Here is a 21423-nt window from a genome sequence, read left to right on the forward strand (position 1 = left end):
CACTTTTAGCTCGGACGGCTGAATGGATTTCTATGAAACTTGGCAAAATTGTAGAGACTGTTTGCCCGATGTGCCTTTGCTAGGTCTCAAGATATGTGCTCCAGTGGATTTTGAGAAATTAACGTTCAAAAATATATATATATCTGTGACAGCGTCCCGGTTAGCGCCCCGGTTCGCGTACCAGACGCGTAACGGAACTTCGCGAGGAGAAGCGGATTGGCTCTCCGGTGACTCTCAACATTCTAAACAGTCCGGAGCGGCCACCATCTTGTCTCTCGGTAGGATCGAGAGACAATAGGTGGAAATAAACGAAGGGGGAAATGAATGAAAGGGGCAAGGTAGACCCCTCCTGACCCCCTAGGATTGATATGGGGGCTATTAAAGGGCCCCGCGGGGCAAAAGAATAAAATAATTTTTTTTTCGATTTTTCGCGGTGGAAGCGCTACCCGGTACGCGAACCGGGTAGCTCACCGGTAGCGTAACGGGAGTCCGCCATCTTGTGTTTCGGACGAATTTAGTCACAAGATGGAGGATAAACAATGTTGGGAATGGGTATAAGGGGGCACGGGAGACATATCCTGACCCCCTAGGTTTTCTGAGGGTGGGTGAGGAGGCCCATATATGTAAAAAAAAAAAAAAACCTTTTTTTTTCAAATTTTCGCACGGTTAGCGCCCGGACCGCGCACCGGGTAGGGTTCCGGAAAGCGTAACAAGGGGAAAACCAAGGGAAATAGTAAAATAATATTTTAGAGTGCTTTGAGGTAGGGTAGCTCTGAATAGAGCTGTTGTGTTGTGTGGGTGATGTAAGTACTAACATGTAGGTACCAATGAAGAGTCTAAAATTCAATGTACACCGTCTCCTCTGTAGATATTTTGTATGTTCTAATATGGGTTATTTAAATGTAAATGTGTGGAAAAGCACTTCATGCTTTAAAGCAATTGTATTTTTGAACTGATTGTTCTTTCCTCTTAGTCCTCCTCTTTGGTTTTTTCCCCCCACACTCTTCTTCAGCATGATAGTTGATAAATTTGTTCCCTCAAAAAATGTATATACATAAAAAAATTATATTAAATAGATATAAAATATATTTTTCCTTTAAAAGAAGAATACATTTTACAGCTTTTGATATTTGCTATTAAAAAACCATTGAAATTCACTGAAAAAACCATAGGTTATAGACCATATATAGTTAGGAATTAGCATTTACAAAACCTTGAAAATTCACTGAAAAAACCATAGGTTATAGACCATATATAGTTAGGAATTAGCATTTACAAAACCTTATTTTAATCACACAAACCATTGAAATTCGCATATATAGTTAGTTGCACTAACTATATATCGCGCACCCGCAATCCACTGCTGATCATGTCACATATTACATCATTCATGACATGGTCAGTGACATCACTGATGACATCACTGATGACATCTCAAATGACATCACTGATGACATCACTGATGACAACATCCAGTGACTGTATGTTTCTGTAAAGTTAAAATATGTCTTACATATTGAAGAATGAGTGGATGTATAAGTGTCTGGATGAAGGATTTAGTAGGTGCATGACTGACTGTATGAGTGAGTGATTAAATGTGTCTCACTGAGTGCATGGGTTAGTGACTAAACTGTTTTAATTTGTGCATCATTATGTCTGTTGTTCTGTAAACTGCTGCATGTGTTGATCAGTAGCTATATGAGTAACTATATGGGTTATTGATTGGTTGCCCAAGTATTTGTATGGGAGACTGAGTGTGTGTGTGGGTGGCTGGGAGGTGTATGACTCTGTGCATAGATGTGTGAGCAGTTGATTCACTAGATGTATGGGTTCAAAAGTGCATGTGGAAACAGCTGTATGGGCGGTTGACTGTGTGCATGAGTGTATTGGTGAGTGAATGGATATCTCAGTGCTACATGTCAAAGTAAGTACATATGTAAAACACAGTCCATGTGAGAGTTGACATATATAAATAACTGTGCATAAGAGCCAGTGAATGTGTGAGTGGCTGTATGGATCATTGTGAACTTGTATCAGGGATTGTATAAGAGAGTAAATATGTGTTAGTATATGTTTGAATAAGTAAGGTGTGTATAACTGTATAGTTGAGGAAATGGAGGTGTGATTGATTCTTTGCATGACTGACTAGGTGTGTGAGTAAATCCATGGATGAGTGACAGTCTGTGAGTGTCTGTTTACACTGAGTGTATCTAAGGTTATATTAGAGTCTGAAGAGGTTCATCGTATTATCCCATGAATGATGTCATCAGTGATGTGATCAGTAATGTCAAATGAGATGTCATCAGTGATGTCACCAGTGATGTCATTTGAGATGTCATCAGTGATGTCATCAGTGATGTCATTTGAGATGTCATCAGTGATGTCATCAGTGATGTCATTTGAGATGTCATCAGTGATGTCACTGACCATGTCATGAATGATGTAATATGTGACATGATCAGCAGTGGATTGCGGGTGCGCGATATATAGTTAGTGCAACTAACTATATATGCGAATTTCAATGGTTTTGTGTGAGTAAAATAAGGTTTTGTAAATGCTAATTCCTAACTATATATGGTCTATAACCTATGGTTTTTTCAGTGAAAATATATATATATATATATATATATATATATATATATATATATATATATATATATATATATATATATATATACATACATATATTCTCCCTAAGTTGTACCAGTAATTGAAGCCGCACTCACAGGTAGATTTAAGAAAACTTCTTGATTTGGATGAGGCAGACAATTTATTATCCCGTCTTGAGTCCTCCTGGCCGATGCGTTTCGGAGAATTCTCTCTCCTTCCTCCTGGGCCAAATGCGAGCATACGATAAGCTGCTTGCTGAACAGAAGACCCTGTGCGCTGTATGAATTATTTCATTGGCCTCCGGTGTGCCGTTTTTTAAAAATTCTTTACTTGCAAAGCACACTGGTCTCCGTAGTTCAAGTTCATGCACATAGTTATAACCCTCCAGTGGGCTTGAGTGTTCGTACAATTTCTGAGGACAGTTTATGACCCTCCAGTGGGTACAACTTGGAGAGAATATATATATATATATATATATATATATATATATATATATATATATATATATATATATATATATATATATATATATATATATATATAAAAACCAAGTCCTCAGCACTGCAAACATTCAGCAACAGAAGACACGGACCCCAGGCTGCAGTCAGGTAGATTTTATTTTCCTCTCAGGCGACGCGTTTCGAGCAACTCGTGCTCTTGATCACACACCAGACACCTGGTCAGCATTTTTTTAAATACATTTTCTCTTTGCAGTGCTCCACCTCCAAAGTGAGTCACATGGTGCATGAACATAAATAAAATACTTCACGACACCCACCTTCCTTACCATTGATAAACAGGAGAAAAGGAAAAAAGGAAATATATAACTGCATGAATGCAATAAGCCAAAATGTTCTCATAAGACACTCATTGTCCAATCCATCATATAAGGGTTAAAATATCAACTCCTACAGACCCAATCAGAACAACAACCCCACAATACAAACATACTCTCTGTACAAATGCAAAAAAATATATATATATATATAAAAAAATATATATATGTGATTCCTATATATACACAATTACATAACATATACAATATCTACAAATATGTACAATAGAAAAGTTGTTGACTATTGGTCTTTATCTATTGGATATAAGAGAACAAAAACTATTTATCATAAATTGGCTTTTTTCACATTTCCCCTATAGTCCATACTCAAACCCTAAGTGATAATACATATATTAGTGATTGAGACACTTAAAAAAACAACAAAGTACAAAAAAATCTTTGTGTTTGGTAATTGACAAAAAATGTGACTTTTTACTTTTTTTAAATATGTACATAGTCGTTTGAAGAGAATTTAACCGTATTTTCAGCTTGTTATCAGTTCATTATCTCGAAAGATATGGTTGAATCATTACTTCCCCATATGTACAACTTCTTGCCTTAATTTTTCTTATATTGGATATAGTGATCTTGAATCCATACCGGCCCTTGAAAAATAAAGAAAATAAAAATCCTCATCAGGATTTATTTCATATTTTCTATATACGTCACTGTATACATACTGCGCACAATTCATAAAAGATGATGCAAATCTTCAGTTGTATTGAGCCCATTGGGATATTTGCTATCCAGCTCCACTATGTACTCTGTCTCCCTTCTTCTTAGAAGTCCCTCTCTATCACCTCCACGATTGAGAGGGGCCACTACATCTATAACGAAATAAGTCAACTGTGACAGATCATTATTATGTGTTGATTTAAAGTGGCGTGCCACGGGGTATGTATTGTCGTTGTTCACTATTGCACGCAAGTGTTGCAAAATCCTGACATGCACCTGTAGCTTAGTGCTGCCCACATATCGCAGACCACAGGTGCAAGTCAGGACGTATATAGCAAACTCGCTGTGACAATTAAAATTGCCCCGAATGGCCTTCCTAATGGGACAGAAAGGTGTGCTGTAGTGAGTGGTGTTAACTCCAAATTTGCACGCCCTACACGTGGAGCATTTAAAAAATCCTTTATATTTGAGCCAGGTGCTGCCACCACCTGATTCTGGGCTTGTTTTCACTAGGCTGTTGTGCATACTGTGTGATTTTTTATAGGTTATCATAGGAGTACCTTGTAGTATCTCACCATAAAAACCATCTGTCATCAAAATAGGCCAATGTTTTCTGACAATGGACCTAATTTGTTTTTCATGCTTGTTGTAGGTTAGAATCAAGCGAGGAGTATTATTTTCTGGAGTGGGTTCTCGTGCATCAGATCTTAATAAAGATTCTCTAGATTTTTCACGACTTTTCTTTAGGGCACTATTTAAAACCTTATCACTGTACCCTCTGACTTTGAGTCTATTAATTGTATTCCTAGCTTCTTGTTCAAATATTTCAGGGGTACTACTGATTCGCTTGACCCGCACTAATTCTCCATATGGAACATTATTAATCACATGCTTTGGATGATTACTACTGGCGTGTAATATGCTGTTTCCAGCTGTCGGTTTACGGAAAAGAGAGGTAGATACAGTATTGTTTTCAATCATTAGATGAACATCTAAGAAATCTGCTTGTACCTTACTGATATTGGAGGTGAAGAAAAGATTTTCTTGGTTATCATTGAGTGCATCAATAAAAACCTGTGCACTCGTCTCATCCCCCTCCCATATACAAAAAACATCATCTATAAACCGTTTCCAGTATTGCACATGTTGAAATCCTGGTGCGGCAGTGAGACCGCGCTCCTCCCACCAGCCCACGTGAAGACACGCGTAGCTGGGGGAGAAGCACGATCCCATCGCCACACCCCGCACCTGTCTCCATATATTTTTTGCAAACATGAAATAATTGTTATGCAAACACCAGTGTATTAATTCACATAACATCTTGTTGTGCGCATAGTATTCACATGACCGTAGACCAAGATAATGCTTGATTGCCTCCAAACCTTTTACGTGATCTATAGACGTATACAATGACTCTATATCAAGAGTTATTAGACACCAATTTTCTTGCCATTCAATGGAGGATAATTTCATTAAAAAGTCCCCTGTGTCTTTAATATAACTCGGTAAGTTTTTCACAATGTCTTGTAAAAAGAAATCAATATAACTGGAAATGGTTTCTCCTACACTATTGATAGCCGCAATAATCGGACGGCCAGGTGTTGGAACTCTCTGTTTATGTATTTTTGGAATCAGATACAGTATAGGTATCACTGGGTGCTCTACATTCAAAAAGTCATACTCAATTTGTGAGATCAAATTGTTCCTTTTGAATGACATTAACATCTTTTTCACCTCATCCTTTGCCCTTTTGTATGCCATTCCATTTGATCTATCATAACAAGAGATGTCATTCAATTGTCTCATGGCCTCAGCAATATATTCCTCCTTATTCCACAACACAATATTTCCACCTTTATCTGACTTGTTGATCACCACTTCATGATTCTGACTTAGTTTTTTCATTAACATGTTATATTGATTTACTTTGGCATTGTTTTTATAAGTTTGAGTCTGCACTGTGCGGTTTAGTTTTTTAAGATCCTCAATGACACAGTCATGGTAGATGTCTACCGCATCTTTTGGCATTACAGGCAAAAACGTGCTTACCGGTTTAAATGGACTGTCACCAGCTCCTTTTTGGCAGATGTCTACATTGTAAAGTTCACATTGTGTTGATGGAACTTCCCCGGTGGTTGGTTTCCCCGAACCGCCGGAATCCTCCAAATTACACAGGTTCAGAAGCAATCTAGCATCTCGTGCTGCTGGTACTACGGCATTGCCAGTAGTTTTTGTCAATCGTTTGGTGGTTTTGTCTTTATCTTTGGTTGCCGGTTTTGATGCGAAGAATTTCCTCAGCTTTAATTTACGAATGAACTTAAAAACATCCGCTCTGGTGTTCGTGTAATTAAAGGAACTCTCAGGGCAAAAGTTCAGTCCTAAAGCTAAAAGCTGTTCTTCTGCCGTTGATAGGGTAACACTCGTGAGATTTGTAACAGTACAGTCTTTTAATATTTCTTCTTGTTGTACCATTGCTTCTTTTTCTTTTGTGGCTGCTGCTGAGGCTTTTCGCTTTTTTCGCCTTGCGTGCCGCTTTGCGTTGCATCTCTTGCGTTTTGATTCTTTTTCGTCCTGGGTCGTAATGTTTGCAGCCGGTCCTCCACTAAAAAATCAATCTCTTCCGCAAGGTTGAGGACTCTACTAGAATTACCACCTTCTGCCCCATTGGGTTCAACAAGCGAAATGCTCGAAGTACTTGACATGCTCGCCAGAGAAATAGAATCTGCATCAGAGTTCTCACAATGTACATCCACTTGGTTGGAACTTCCTGCCCCATCATTCCTGACCGTTTGCTTAGACAGCTTGGACTGTCTCGCTTTGTCGAATTTGCGGGAAAATGTATATATTTGGCCAGTTGTATAGTCATTTAAATCCCTCGCAAATTTGTGGATTTTTCTCACTTTGATGCGCTCCTCGTGTTTGCGGAGCCGTTCACTTATTTCTTTGCGTGTCGTTGTTATCAACACTTTAATCTCAGAGTCATTGATGGCATCCAATTGGTCATTTAAGCTTTTTATCTCTTCCAGTAATTTGTCCCGATCTATCACGGCGTACTCAATAAGAAGTTTCACCAAATTCATTGAGGCATCTAGGTTCAATTCGCCCCATTTCTTCAACATTGCCGGATTGGGGTCTTCAAAACTCGGCGCCAGCATGATGCGCAAGCCGCGTGGTATTCTTCCTGCCTCCACATATTTAGTAAGCGACTTATGCTCCCACCACTTGGTAATTTCAGATTTGGTCTTTTTTTCAAGGGTCTTTAATAGTTGTTTTGCATTTAGTTGTGCACTATTGGGCTGACTAACCGCTGCGGTGGCATTCGAAGCGTTCTTCCGCACATTGTTAAACAGCGCCTCTGCCGCGTCTTCACGCTCACTCTCCAAACTTGCTGACATGGTGAAAACGCGAGGATAATATAATATGGTACACCGCTGGCAAACGCCAATGTCGGTCTTCTGACTGCCTTATGTCTTGAACTCGCTACCTGGTAATCCCGGAATAACACCACCTTTCTGACTGGACGACACCCGCCGGTAGCTCACCTATCAGGTCAACCGCTGGCGTGTCTTCCTCCAGTACTCGTCGTGGTTGCTTCTTTCGGTCCAGGGGGTCTCGCCAAATTCCCTCCTCGGAATACAAACAAAGAAAGCTGTAAAAGCGAGGCCACTTTCAAACGAGTGGGTACCGTAAACGGGGACAGCTCGCCGCCGTAACATATGAAAACCAAGTCCTCAGCACTGCAAACATTCAGCAACAGAAGACACGGACCCCAGGCTGCAGTCAGGTAGATTTTATTTTCCTCTCAGGCGACGCGTTTCGAGCAACTCGTGCTCTTGATCACACACCAGACACCTGGTCAGCATTTTTTTAAATACATTTTCTCTTTGCAGTGCTCCACCTCCAAAGTGAGTCACATGGTGCATGAACATAAATAAAATACTTCACGACACCCACCTTCCTTACCATTGATAAACAGGAGAAAAGGAAAAAAGGAAATATATAACTGCATGAATGCAATAAGCCAAAATGTTCTCATAAGACACTCATTGTCCAATCCATCATATAAGGGTATATATATATATCCGTAGAACAGCGTTTTGGTTCCATAGGCCAGGGATCCCCCTCTCACCACAGATTCACGCAGACACGGACCAGGTTCGTGCAAATTATTTAATCAGTGCAAGCACGTCGCATGACGTTTCGGCTCCGTGGAGCCTTGTTCACATGACAGTGTTCATCTTTGTGAGCCGTTCTTTTAAAGGGCCAGCATCAGTTGTAAAAAATGGGTCACTTGCTTGGTTAAAAAAATGGACATAAAGAAAATACTTGTAACTTGCGGTTAAATACCCAAACAAGACTTGCAAGTTTATGATGGCATAACATTCAATATGTTTTCCTTATCCAATATTGAAACATATACTTTTATGTGGAAGTTTGTCAAATAATAGTTAAATACCTATTTGTATAGCACATAATTTCATCATAAGTTTGTCGATAATGGTTAAATACCTATAAAACCATATATACAATTCATCTCCTCTATTTGGGTTCATATATACATATTTATTTAGGTAACCTCTTTCTACCTCTGATGTAAAGTGCTTTTGCTAAAGTGCCTTTATATATCGTGCAATTCTTGCAATTGTGCAAAAAAAACGCCAATATGCTCGTATCTGAATGTATATATCACATTAAATTGTGCAAACTTTCGCAAAAATGTAAACAGATATTTCGTCTTACTAGTATCATTTTCCCCAAAGAGGGTTAAAATCTCTAATTTATCACATATGAAAACTCCATATTATGTGCTAATTTTCTTCCACTTTCAGTTAGATTGTACAATTCAATTCATAGTCCATCATAACAATTTATCATAGTCCATATAAAGTGAAGTAGTGAAATATGTGAAAACATCAAATATTATCCCTAGTCAGTATTTTAAACATCAGCTTCTAAGGAATAAGGACCTTTACGCTAGATTTATACCAACATTTAAACAACCACATAAAATTACTGTTTCTTTCTCTAATCAGTTAGCAGCCGCTACTTAGTTCCCAAAATTTGAAGTCAAAAGTTATCAATTATTTGTATTAAATTAAGACCCTTCTGTATCCCAGCCGGGAAAAACTATTAGTCTTAATGATATCATTTTAATACATCAGATCCATATACAATCACACAGAATATCAACCAATTGGATTAAATTAAAGCAGGCATGTATACATATCTTCAGTTATATTTAATCCTGTTGGAGCCTTAGTGTTGAGTAGGAGAATGTATTTTGTTTCAAGCTTTCTTAGTTTAGCTTCTCTATCTCCACCCCGTCTATTAGTGTTTATGCTGTCAATTACAAAGTATTTGAGCGATTTGTTATTACTTTGATGTACTTCTCGGTAGTGGCGTGCAACAGGGTAGGTGTTATCCCCATTGGATATGGCCCTTAAATGTTGCAAAATCCGTTGGTGTACCGGGTGTTTAGTACTACCAACGTATTTTAATGAACAAGGACATTGCAAGATATACACCGCATATTCGGTTTTGCATGTTAATACCTGCGATATTTGATGTTCCACATTGCTAAAACCATCTTTATATATTTTGGTATTTACACCATGGGTACACGCCTTGCATGTCTTGCATTTGTAAAAGCCTTTGTTTGATAGCCACCAATCGCTCTTTTTGACAGGTTCAGGGTTGGTATCCACTATTTGGTCTTTAAGGGACGGGGCCCTACTGTACGTTAGTGATACTCTTTTAGGTAATTCATCACCTATGATAGGGTCTTTAGTTACCAAAGGCCAATATTTGTTGACAATCTTGTAGATGTCCCTAGATTGTCTACTGAATCCAGTTATAATCCTGAATTCAATCTTGTCTTTTTTTACTTTATCATCCTCATTTTTCTTTTGGAGATTGCCCTCTAGGAGTTCCTCCCTGGAGACAATATTGGACTTGGCGATGGCCTTATCAATCATTTGAGATGGGTATCCCCTGTCTAAGAATCTTTCCTTACTCTCCATTTGGGCATTTTTTAGTTCAACAGGGTCACTGCAACCTCTTTTCATTCTAAGCATCTTCCCATAGGGGATGCTGGCTATGAGGTGCCTAGGATGTGCACTGGCAGCATGTAAACTGCTGTTACCTGCGTTTTTTTTCCGATAAATCCTGGTCTGTAAACTGTCATTTTTTATATATACCTCTGTGTCCAAAAAGGTTACAGTGTTTTGGCTAAGGGTGGCAGTAAATCTGAGATTTAAATCATTATCATTGATATTTGTAATGAATTTTAGTGCTGACTCTTCACTTCCTCTCCAAACAATAAACAAATCGTCAATTAAACGAAACCAAACAATAATGTTGTTCTCCATTTCCTCCAGGTATGTGGTTCTGAGGACCAACTCCTCCCAAGCCCCCATGTGCAAACATGAAAAGCTGGGGAGAAGCTGGCCCCCATTGCCACACCCTGTACCTGACGATAAATCAAATTATTGAACATAAAGACATTACTTTTTAAACAGAAATCCAACATGTCCAACAACATAGAGTTATATGCTTTACATTCCTCAGTTCTTCTCGACAAGAAATGTTTCACCGCTTCCAGACCCTGTGCATGTGTAATGCTGGTATACAGCGATGTCACATCTAAAGCCATAAGCCAATCCCCTTGTTTCCAATCAATTTCTTTCATTTTCATCAAAAAATCACTGGTGTCACGTATATATGACCTTAAGTTCTGTACATAGCCCTGTAAAAAAAAGTCTATGTATATTGAAGTTCGTTCCAGCAAACTTCCTCTGGCCGAGATGATCGGTCTGCCAGGGGGTTTTAGGGGGTCTTTATGTATTTTGGGGATGAAATACATAATAGGTAGAACAGGATTGTTCACTCGTAGATATTTGTATTCATCCCCACTTAACAATTTGGCAGCTTTCCAGCAGGTCAATTTCTGATGGTATTCCACTTTAATTGATGTCACAGCTTGTGCCTGAATGCGTTCGTAACATTCCCTGTGATTAATTTGAGAATAAGCTTCTTTATCATAATCCATTTTCGTCATTAGCACTATATTCCCACCCTTATCACTTTCTCTGACAATGATGTTTTTATCCTTAGCTAGGCGGGTAATTAGTGCTTTGTACCCTTGTGACAGTCTGTTATATTTCCATTTGGACATATTGCATTTAAGCTCCTTCAAGTCACTCACCACATTCTCATGGAATATATCAATGGAGTCTCTCGGGAGAATTGGGGTGAAAGTAGATGGGGGTTTAAAGGGTGTAGTTGTTAATATCCTGTTGCCACAATCATCCACGTCACCCATATTGTTTATTCCTTGTGTATTCTCATCATACCCAACTCCTTCTGTTTCCCATAGCTCCATTATGGTTCGGGTTCCTTGGGTCAGAGCTTCATCTTGTTCAACACTAGTGACTGTTGTCATTCTCTCTTTCTGTTTGGTTTTGGAAGCAAAGAATTTACGTATTTTTAATTTTCTCGCTGCCTTGTATATGTCGCATCTAGTTGCTGGGTAATTGAAATTGCACTGTGGAGCAAAAGACAAACCTAGATTTAAAATTCCCTCCTCATCAGATGTTAATTTTAAAGGAGTTAAGTTCACAATTGTTCTGCTCTTACCTCGAGTTAATTCGATTGGGTTGCAGTGTTCTGACCTTGGCCCCTGCCTCTCTTTCTCCTTTGAAAGCCTCCTCTTGCTGGCCCGGGCCCTCTGGCGCCGCCTGAAGTTTGCTCGCTGTTTATATGTTTTTGTTGAGTGCTTGACCTCAGCGTTTGCAGTCTTTGTTGGCATAAAAAAAACATCTCCTGTCCCGGTGATGGCTTCACCCTGCCAGTTGCTTGCGCCTGATTAAAGCGCTCCGTTTCAGAGCCGGAGTCGAGGTCCGAACTGAAAGTCGAGGTCGTTGTATCGGCTTGCCCCCTGGTTTGTTTATTAAACTTTCGTTTGGGCTGCGTTTGAGTCTTATTGCTTCCTCCGCGTAGAGAGTCGTATTTTCGAGCAAATGTAAATATTTGTCCAAGTTCGTAATCCTTACGATCTCTCTGAAATTTATACGTTTTCCTTTCAATGATTTTCGTTTCCTCTTTTTTTAGGCGTATTTGCATTGCTTTCAAAAGCTGCTCTTTCTCCTCACTATCGCCCAAACCAGCCAGTTGTTCATTAATGCTTTCAATTTCAACCAACAATTTAGCGCGGTCAATGTCTGCATATTTAATCAAGATTAAGACTTGACGGCGAGAGGCATCTAAATTACATTCCGCCCACTCTTTCATTAAATCCGGGTTAGGGTCATCATATGTGGGAGTCGTCAAAATACGTAATCCTCGAGGGATTCGGTTAACTTCCACATACCTTTGTAGTGACTTGGATTCCCACCACTTTGACTGCTCACTGCAGGATTTTTTCTCCAAGGTTTTGACTAAGTCTCGTAAAACGCTGTTGCCGCTGCTGCTGGCTGAAACATCAGGTGTCTCCCTGTTGTTGGTAGGGAGAGGAGAACTGTCGGAAAACATAGACAATGCCAATGCCTCCCGGTCTCGAACACTGTCAGCCGACATGCCTGCTGATTCACTGAACAATGTATCGGCGTTTTTAGAGTCACAAGTTCAATCGTTGCTCCTCCGTGACGCCAAAGCACTTCACTCCTTTCCTATGCAAAGACCGCGTTTAAACATTCAACATTCGGCGTTCCGAGTCAGTATATACCGGCTTTTCTTCAATACGGTATGCCAAGACGCAGACTCGATTCTCTCCGATTATTGTTTGTAGATTTCCAGCGGTAACTAGGGGTCAAGCAACCTTACTCCTTCCGGGGTATAAGCAATTTCCAGGAACCAAATCCAAGAGCGTTTCCGATTAGGTGCTGACCAAACTTAAGGAGGGACGTGTGAAAACCGGCTCGGAAGCCTGCCGGTTAATATATCCGTAGAACAGCGTTTTGGTTCCATAGGCCAGGGATCCCCCTCTCCCCACAGATTCACGTAGACACGGACCAGGTTCGTGCAAATTATTTAATCAGTGCAAGCACGTCGCATGACGTTTCGGCTCCGTGGAGCCTTGTTCACATGACAGTGTTCATCTTTGTGAGCCGTTCTTTTAAAGGGCCAGCATCAGTTGTAAAAAATGGGTCACATGCTTGGTTAAAAAAATGGACATAAAGAAAATACTTGTAACTTGCGGTTAAATACCCAAACAAGACTTGCAAGTTTATGATGGCATAACATTCAATATGTTTTCCTTATCCAATATTGAAACATATACTTTTATGTGGAAGTTTGTCAAATAATAGTTAAATACCTATTTGTATAGCACATAATTTCATCATAAGTTTGTCGATAATGGTTAAATACCTATAAAACCATATTTACAATTCATCTCCTCTATTTGGGTTCATATATACATATTTATTTAGGTAACCTCTTTCTACCTCTGATGTAAAGTGCTTTTGCTAAAGTGCCTTTATATATCGTGCAATTCTTGCAATTGTGCAAAAAAAACGCCAATATGCTCGTATCTGAATGTATATATCACATTAAATTGTGCAAACTTTTGCAAAAATGTAAACAGTTATTTCGTCTTACTAGTATCATTTTCCCCAAAGAGGGTTAAAATCTCTAATTTATCACATATGAAAACTCCATATTATGTGCTAATTTTCTTCCACTTTCAGTTAGATTGTACAATTCAATTCATAGTCCATCATAACAATTTATCATAGTCCATATAAAGTGAAGTAGTGAAATATGTGAAAACATCAAATATTATCCCTAGTCAGTATTTTAAACATCAGCTTCTAAGGAATAAGGACCTTTACGCTAGATTTATACCAACATTTAAACAACAACATAAAATTACTGTTTCTTTCTCTAATCAGTTAGCAGCCGCTACTTAGTTCCCAAAATTTGAAGTCAAAAGTTATCAATTATTTGTATTAAATTAAGACCCTTCTGTATCCCAGCCGGGAAAAACTATTAGTCTTAATGATATCATTTTAATACATCAGATCCATATACAATCACACAGAATATCAACTGATTGGATTAAATTAAAGCAGGCATGTATACATATCTTCAGTTATATTTAATCCTGTTGGAGCCTTAGTGTTGAGTAGGAGAATGTATTTTGTTTCAAGCTTTCTTAGTTTAGCTTCTCTATCTCCACCCCGTCTATTAGTGTTTATGCTGTCAATTACAAAGTCTTTGAGCGATTTGTTATTACTTTGATGTACTTCTCGGTAGTGGCGTGCAACAGGGTAGGTGTTATCCCCATTGGATATGGCCCTTAAATGTTGCAAAATCCGTTGGTGTACCGGGAGTTTAGTACTACCAACGTATTTTAATGAACAAGGACATTGCAAGATATACACCGCATATTCGGTTTTGCATGTTAATACCTGCGATATTTGATGTTCCACATTGCTAAAACCATCTTTATATATCTTGGTATTTACACCATGGGTGCACGCCCTGCATGTCTTTCATTTGTAAAAGCCTTTGTTTGATAGCCACCAATCGCTCTTTTTGACAGGTTCAGGGTTGGTATCCACTATTTGGTCTTTAAGGGACGGGGCCCTACTGTACGTTAGTGATACTCTTTTAGGTAATTCATCACCTATGATAGGGTCTTTAGTTACCAAAGGCCAATATTTGTTGACAATCTTGTAGATGTCCCTAGATTGTCTACTGAATCCAGTTATAATCCTGAATTCAATCTTGTCTTTTTTTACTTCATCATCCTCATTTTTCTTTTGGAGATTGCCCTCTAGGAGTTCCTCCCTGGAGACAATATTGGACTTGGCGATGGCCTTATCAATCATTTGAGATGGGTATCCCCTGTCTAAGAATCTTTCCTTACTCTCCATTTGGGCTTTTTTTTAGTTCAACAGGGTCACTGCAACCTCTTCTCATTCTAAGCATCCCCCCATAGGGGATGCTGGCTATGAGGTGCCTAGGATGTGCACTGGCAGCATGTAAACTGCTGTGACCTGCCGTTTTTTTCCGATAAATCCTGGTCTGTAAACTGTCATTTTTTATATATACCTCTGTGTCCAAAAAGGTTACAGTGTTTTGGCTAAGGGTGGCAGTAAATCTGAGATTTAAATCATTATCATTGATATTTGTAGTGAATTTTAGTGCTGACTCTTCACTTCCTCTCCAAACAATAAACAAATCGTCAATGAAATGAAACCAAACAATAATGTTGTTCTCCATTTCCTCCAGGTATGTGGTTCTGAGGACCAACTCCTCCCAAGCCCCCATGTGCAAACATGCAAAGCTTGGGGAGAAGCTGGCCCCCATTGCCACACCCTGTACCTGACGATAAATCAAATTATTGAACATAAAGACATTACTTTTTAAACAGAAATCCAACATGTCCAACAACATAGAGTTATGTGCTTTACATTCCTCAGTTCTTCTCGACAAGGAATGTTTCACCGCTTCCAGACCCTGTGCATGTGTAATGCTGGTATACAGCGATGTCACATCTAAAGCCATAAGCCAATCCCCTTGTTTCCAATCAATTTCTTTCATTTTCATCAAAAAATCACTGGTGTCACGTATATATGACCTTAAGTTCTGTACATAGCCCTGTAAAAAATAGTCTATGTATATTGAAGTTCGTTCCAGCAAACTTCCTCTGGCCGAGATGATCGGTCTGCCAGGGGGTATTAGGGGGTCTTTATGTATTTTGGGGATGAAATACATAATAGGTAGAACAGGATTGTTCACTCGTAGATATTTGTATTCATCCCCACTTAACAATTTGGCAGCTTTCCAGCAGGTCAATTTCTGATGGTATTCCACTTTAATTGATGTTACAGCTTGTGCCTGAATGCGTTCGTAACATTCCCTGTCATTAATTTGAGAATAAGCTTCTTTATCATAATCCATTTTCGTCATTAGCACTATATTCCCACCCTATCACTTTCTCTGACAATGATGTTTTTATCCTTAGCTAGGCGGGTAATTAGTGCTTTGTACCCTTGTGACAGTCTGTTATATTTCCATTTGGACATATTGCATTTAAGCTCCTTCAAGTCACTCACCACATTCTCATGGAATATATCAATGGATCAATGGATATTGTTCAAAACGCTCAACACTGGAGGGCACTTCCACATGCTCCTGGACGCCGCTGCAACAAAGAACACGAGACCCAAAATTCAGGTGAGTTTTCTTATTTAATCGGCACCTTCGTCAGCATAACGTTTCGGCCTGCACAGAGGCCTTGGTCACATGGAGGAGGGGTCTGACTTCCACGGTAGAAGCCGGTCACGGTGTTAGTATTGCATTCACTCCGTTCGACACTGCTGCATCTCAGTCGCACTGTTAGGACTGTTGAAACGAATAAGCCAGACCCAATTCTGGTGCAAAATCAGTGATTTATTCCGTGAAGCAGTATAGCACCCAGCAAGCCCGCATAACGCGTTTCGCCTCTAGCCAGAGGCTTGATCACATGATACATTGCTTGAAAGTGATGAGGGTACTTATTGAGCTCATGAAAGAGGGGTGGCGCTAGTTGTACATAGCCTGCCCTTGTTAACCCTGTAGTGATCAGTAAGCATACCGATCTCTCTTTGTATTAAATATATATAAATATATATATATATATATATATATTTCAGCCAAACACTCTCTTTTGTGTGAAAGAAAGAAGTTCGGGCCACTTCAAGTTTGCAAAGCGTGTTTATTCACAAACGGCTTTTCTCGACGCGTTTCGCAGGTAAAACCTGCTTTCTCACGAGAACGAGCAAACTGCATGACGTGCACTATATACAGAGTCACATGGTATTAGCGTCATACCAAAGGTAATAAACAACAGACTTGCTGGTTTACACTCGGGCTGTGATCAGACATTATATAACATTTTGTCAAATAAACATTTACGTTTGAGGCATGACTGGTTAATTAAAGTTCGTTCATACTGGCGTGAAGTTCACCGTGTTGGACAAATAACATGCATTCAAAGGCAAGCATCGGGACAAATACCCGTCAACAGTGTACACCAATGAAATAATTGTTCGTAAAAGAGAAAACAGGTCAGCCAAGTGGCCTGGGACTAAGGTATTGGCGATCCGCCAAACTCATGATTCATCATGCACCCTGTAAAAGGGGGGCTCAGCTACCCCCAATTCGGGAAATAATGGTAACCAATTAATTCATTTCGAGCCTCTGTCTCTCTGAATGTCAAAACAAGCATATTTCACTACGTGGTGACGCCCAAGTAGGCAGGAGCGCCATGATCATGGCCATCCATTCGTTCAATACAGCCCCAGTGGGCACAAAATTCATCTTCAGATGCCAACACAGGTGATTGACGCCAGGTTCAATGATCACTCAGTTAATCTGAGAGAGTAAGTGCGTCTTCCAGTCATGCAGTTCATTCAAACGTGCAGTAGCTCATAAGTGCTGAGCAGATTCCCATGCTGTGTCACCACCAAGTTCTGTAAACGTGAAAAAGTGAAAATCAGATCGTGACTATGGTGCAAAAACATTACATTTCAGTTTGTTAAAAACAGAGTTAAAAACGACATGAGTGCAGTATTGGTCACCAAATATCTACAATCTAAGGCTAACCTAGATGCACGGTTAGTTCCTCGTGTAAATTGTGGCCACCTGGTTGTGTGGTCCTGTATTTTATTATAAGTCTAGATTCAAGTCTCCTCATTTCCTTGATTCTGTCTCCTCCTCTTTCCCTACTGGGAACAGTTTCCAAAACACAAAATGAAAGTAAGTTGGCATTACCCTTATGGTGTGTAGCAAAATGCCTGGCAATGGGGTATTGCTTGTCCCCATGGTTAATGGCCCGCATGTGCTCAAGGACTCTCTTTTTGGCCGGATGTTTGGTGCTACCAATGTAGTATAGTTGGCAAGGACATTTGAGTGCATAAATCACATGGTCGGTCAGACATGTGACATGTTTCGTGATCTTGAATTTATCTGTTTCTATGGACAACTGGACTTCCTTGAGGTTTTTACTGTTGCGACAGGCCTTACATCTGCCACAAATGTAAAATCCTTGCACTGGGTTTCTCTGACTACTCTTCTCTGGTAGCAGTGTTGGGCAGAGGAGATCTTTAAGAGATTTCGGTGTCCTGAAAGTCAGTTGGGGAAATTCAGAAATTTCAGATACTAAGTCCTTGTCTAGTTTAGGCACATTCCAGATCTTGCTCAATGATTTTATCACTTCCTTGGATTGGGAATGAAAATCTGTGATGAATCTACTGGTCATGTTTGATTCGGACTCACATTCTTTTTCTTTGGGTTTCAATAGACTCGACGTTTCCCTATTCTTAACTTTATCCAAGGCTTTGGATATACACCTAGGGTTATAGCCTCTCAGTTTAAACCGTTCTGTCATAATGAGTGTCTCTTTGGTGTAATCGGCCTCATTGGAACAATTTCGATTAGCTCTCAGAAATTCACCCATAGGGATGGAATTATTGAGATTGGCTGGATGGCAACTCTGGGCATGTAGCAGGCTGTTGCCTGCCGTGTCCTTTCTAAATAAGATAGTTGTCAAAATGTTGTTCTTAATTTTCAACTTTTAAATCTAAAAAGTCGGTAGTTGTAGGACTGATGTGACTGGTGAAGGAAAGGTTAAAGTCATTGTTATTCAAGGTTTCAATAAATTCAGTTGCTTCTTCTTGGCATCCGCTCCATATGACAAAAATATCGTCAATGTAGCGGAGCCATCCAACCACTTTGTTAAGGTATGTTGGGGACTGATAGACCACCAGCTCCTCCCACCGGCCCAGGTAAAGGCCAGCAAAGCTGGGGGCAAAACAAGTACCCATCGCGGTCCCCAACAATTGGTGGTAGATGTTGCCATTAAAAAGAAAATAATTGTTGGTAAGGCATAGAAATGCCATCTCTAGAAGCATTTCAGTGTGGAGTAAGTAGGAAATAGAGCGTGATGTAAGAAAATGTCTACATGCCTCAAGTCCCTGTTGGTGCGGCATACATGTGTACAGGCTATTGACATCTAAAGTCATGAGCTGCCAAGTTGGGTTCCAAGTGATATTGCTAATCTTTTGCAGAAAGTCACCAGAATCTCTAAGGTACAAGGGCAATTCTTGTACCAGGGGCTGCAGGAAGAAATCCACATATCTGGAGGTGTTCTTCCAGCAGCTCCCTCTGGAAGAGACAATAGGTCTCCCAGGGGGTTCGGTTATGCTTTTGTGCACTTTGAGCAATAGGTAGAGGGCGGGTATTTTAGGATATCTGTTGAGGAGAAAGTTGAATTCTTCTCGACTGATGAGACCTCTCTCCCTCCAATCGTTAACCTTTTCTGTGTATACTGTGATGCTCGTGTTATAACTCGCTCTATTGCTTTTCTCGTATTTAGTGTCATCTCTAAGCTGGGACAATCCTTCGTTAATGTACATGCTACGTGGTAACACCACCATGTTCCCCCCTTTGTCAGCTTTCTTTATCACAATACTCTTATCATTACTAAGGGTCTTAATAGCTTTAAACTGTACATCAGTCAAATTACATTTCACAAGGTTCCTGTGTTTAGACAGTTTGTCAAATTCTTTGACCATGGCTCTCTCAAAGATATCAATTGGTTCATTCACAATCTGTGGAAGGAAAACAGATTTAGGTCTGAAGCCACTGCGATAGTTAAGATCAATACGTATATCATCATTAATTAAATTAAGTATAGGATTGTCAAGTGTGTTCAAGTCACCCCTCAGTTCATGAAGTAGATGTAGGGTTTCGACATCTCCTCCTGTGATACTGGTGGGTTCCTGAGCCGCCTCACGAGTCTCAGTATTGAGTTTGGTTGCATACCACTTTTTTAATCGTAGTTTTCTAGTAAAGTAAAAAAGGTCAAAACGGCTTTGGGTATAATCAAAAGATGAAGTGGGGCAAAAAGATAATCCCAGAGACAATACCTCTTTTTCTGCTGCATTCAGTTCCCTTGTGGATAGATTGATGATGGTCTGGGCATCCATTATTTCCCCCGTTTTTGGCCCCTTGTTCTGGATCCCACTGGGCTTGCAATGTTGCTGAGGTTTAGTGAGCTGGATTTTCTGGCACCTTTCCCGCCTTGACCTCGTCTTTTTGGTCCTCCTGTGTTGGATTTGTTCTGCCCTGTTAGTCTCCCTTGGGCTACCATCGCAAATTTCAATAAAATTTTGCCTTTTGGGCTCATGAGCTCTGGATTAGGTATTGTCTGAGCACTGGTCCCCGCAATTGAAGCAGCTTTGTCTCTTGAGTCGCTTACAGATGTTGGGGTCGTTTGCGCCTCACCTGTGGTTTGAGGTGTCGCTGGTCCAGGTAATGTAGTTACATTGCGTAAATGGTCATATCTCTTGGCGAAGGTTAATACCTGGCCGCGCTCATAATCGTTACGATCTCTTGTAAATTTGCTTTCTTTCTTGGCGCGAATCTCTTTTTCTAATTTTTCAAGTTTGGCATCATATTTGGCCATTTCACTGTCAAAATCTTTTTCATTGTCATAAAGTGCTTTGAGTTGACTCGTTACGGCTTCAATTTCTTCAGCCAATTTCCTGCAGTGTTTTGTTGCCTCTTTTACAAGAATTTTGAGCATTCTTTTTGTGCAGCCATGACTATTTTCGGCCCATTCCTCGACCATGTCTTGGTCTGGATCCGCGAATGTTGGTGTCGTGTAAATTCGCAGACCTCTAGGTACCCTATTTACTTCTATGTATTTTTGGAGGGTGGTAGATTCCCACCATTTGTTCTGTTCGGTGACAAGGAGTTTCCAGAGGGTGTTCCATAGTCCTTGTTTATTCGATATGCTACTCATCTGATTAACATTCTCTGAGGTAGTTGCGGTTGTGGGAGTTCCAAGATCGGCGAACATTTGATTGGCCACCTCATGTCGTCATTGATTTCTGCTTGATGCCATTTTAAAAGGTAATGACAGAGTAAATGCTGGGATTTATAGGTTCCCGCCCGCTGAGCTCTCAGAGACCACCAACACCCAATGTGTGTTGTGTGTGTCTAGCCACTTGCCCTTGAATCCGTGAACGCCGTGTTTTTATCACTCGTGAAAGAAAAGTAGAAACAGACTGTGTTGTACGAAAAACGATAACGTGCGCTTAAATAGATGCACCGTTCACTCACCAAATGAAGTTGGTTCAAAACAACATGAGGTTCAGGATGCACCTTGTCGGTTCGGCACGATTTCGTCAGTTCAAATAATTCAGGTTCCGAAGATGTATTCTCCACAGAACTCAACCTCCAGTCTGAAATGCAGCGTTGTGTTGACACAATGAATCCGTGTCATGCAGTTTGCTCGTTCTCGTGAGAAA

This window comes from Lissotriton helveticus, chromosome 12, assembly GCF_964261635.1.
Source record: "Lissotriton helveticus chromosome 12, aLisHel1.1, whole genome shotgun sequence".
Taxonomy (NCBI): Eukaryota; Metazoa; Chordata; class Amphibia; order Caudata; family Salamandridae; genus Lissotriton; species Lissotriton helveticus.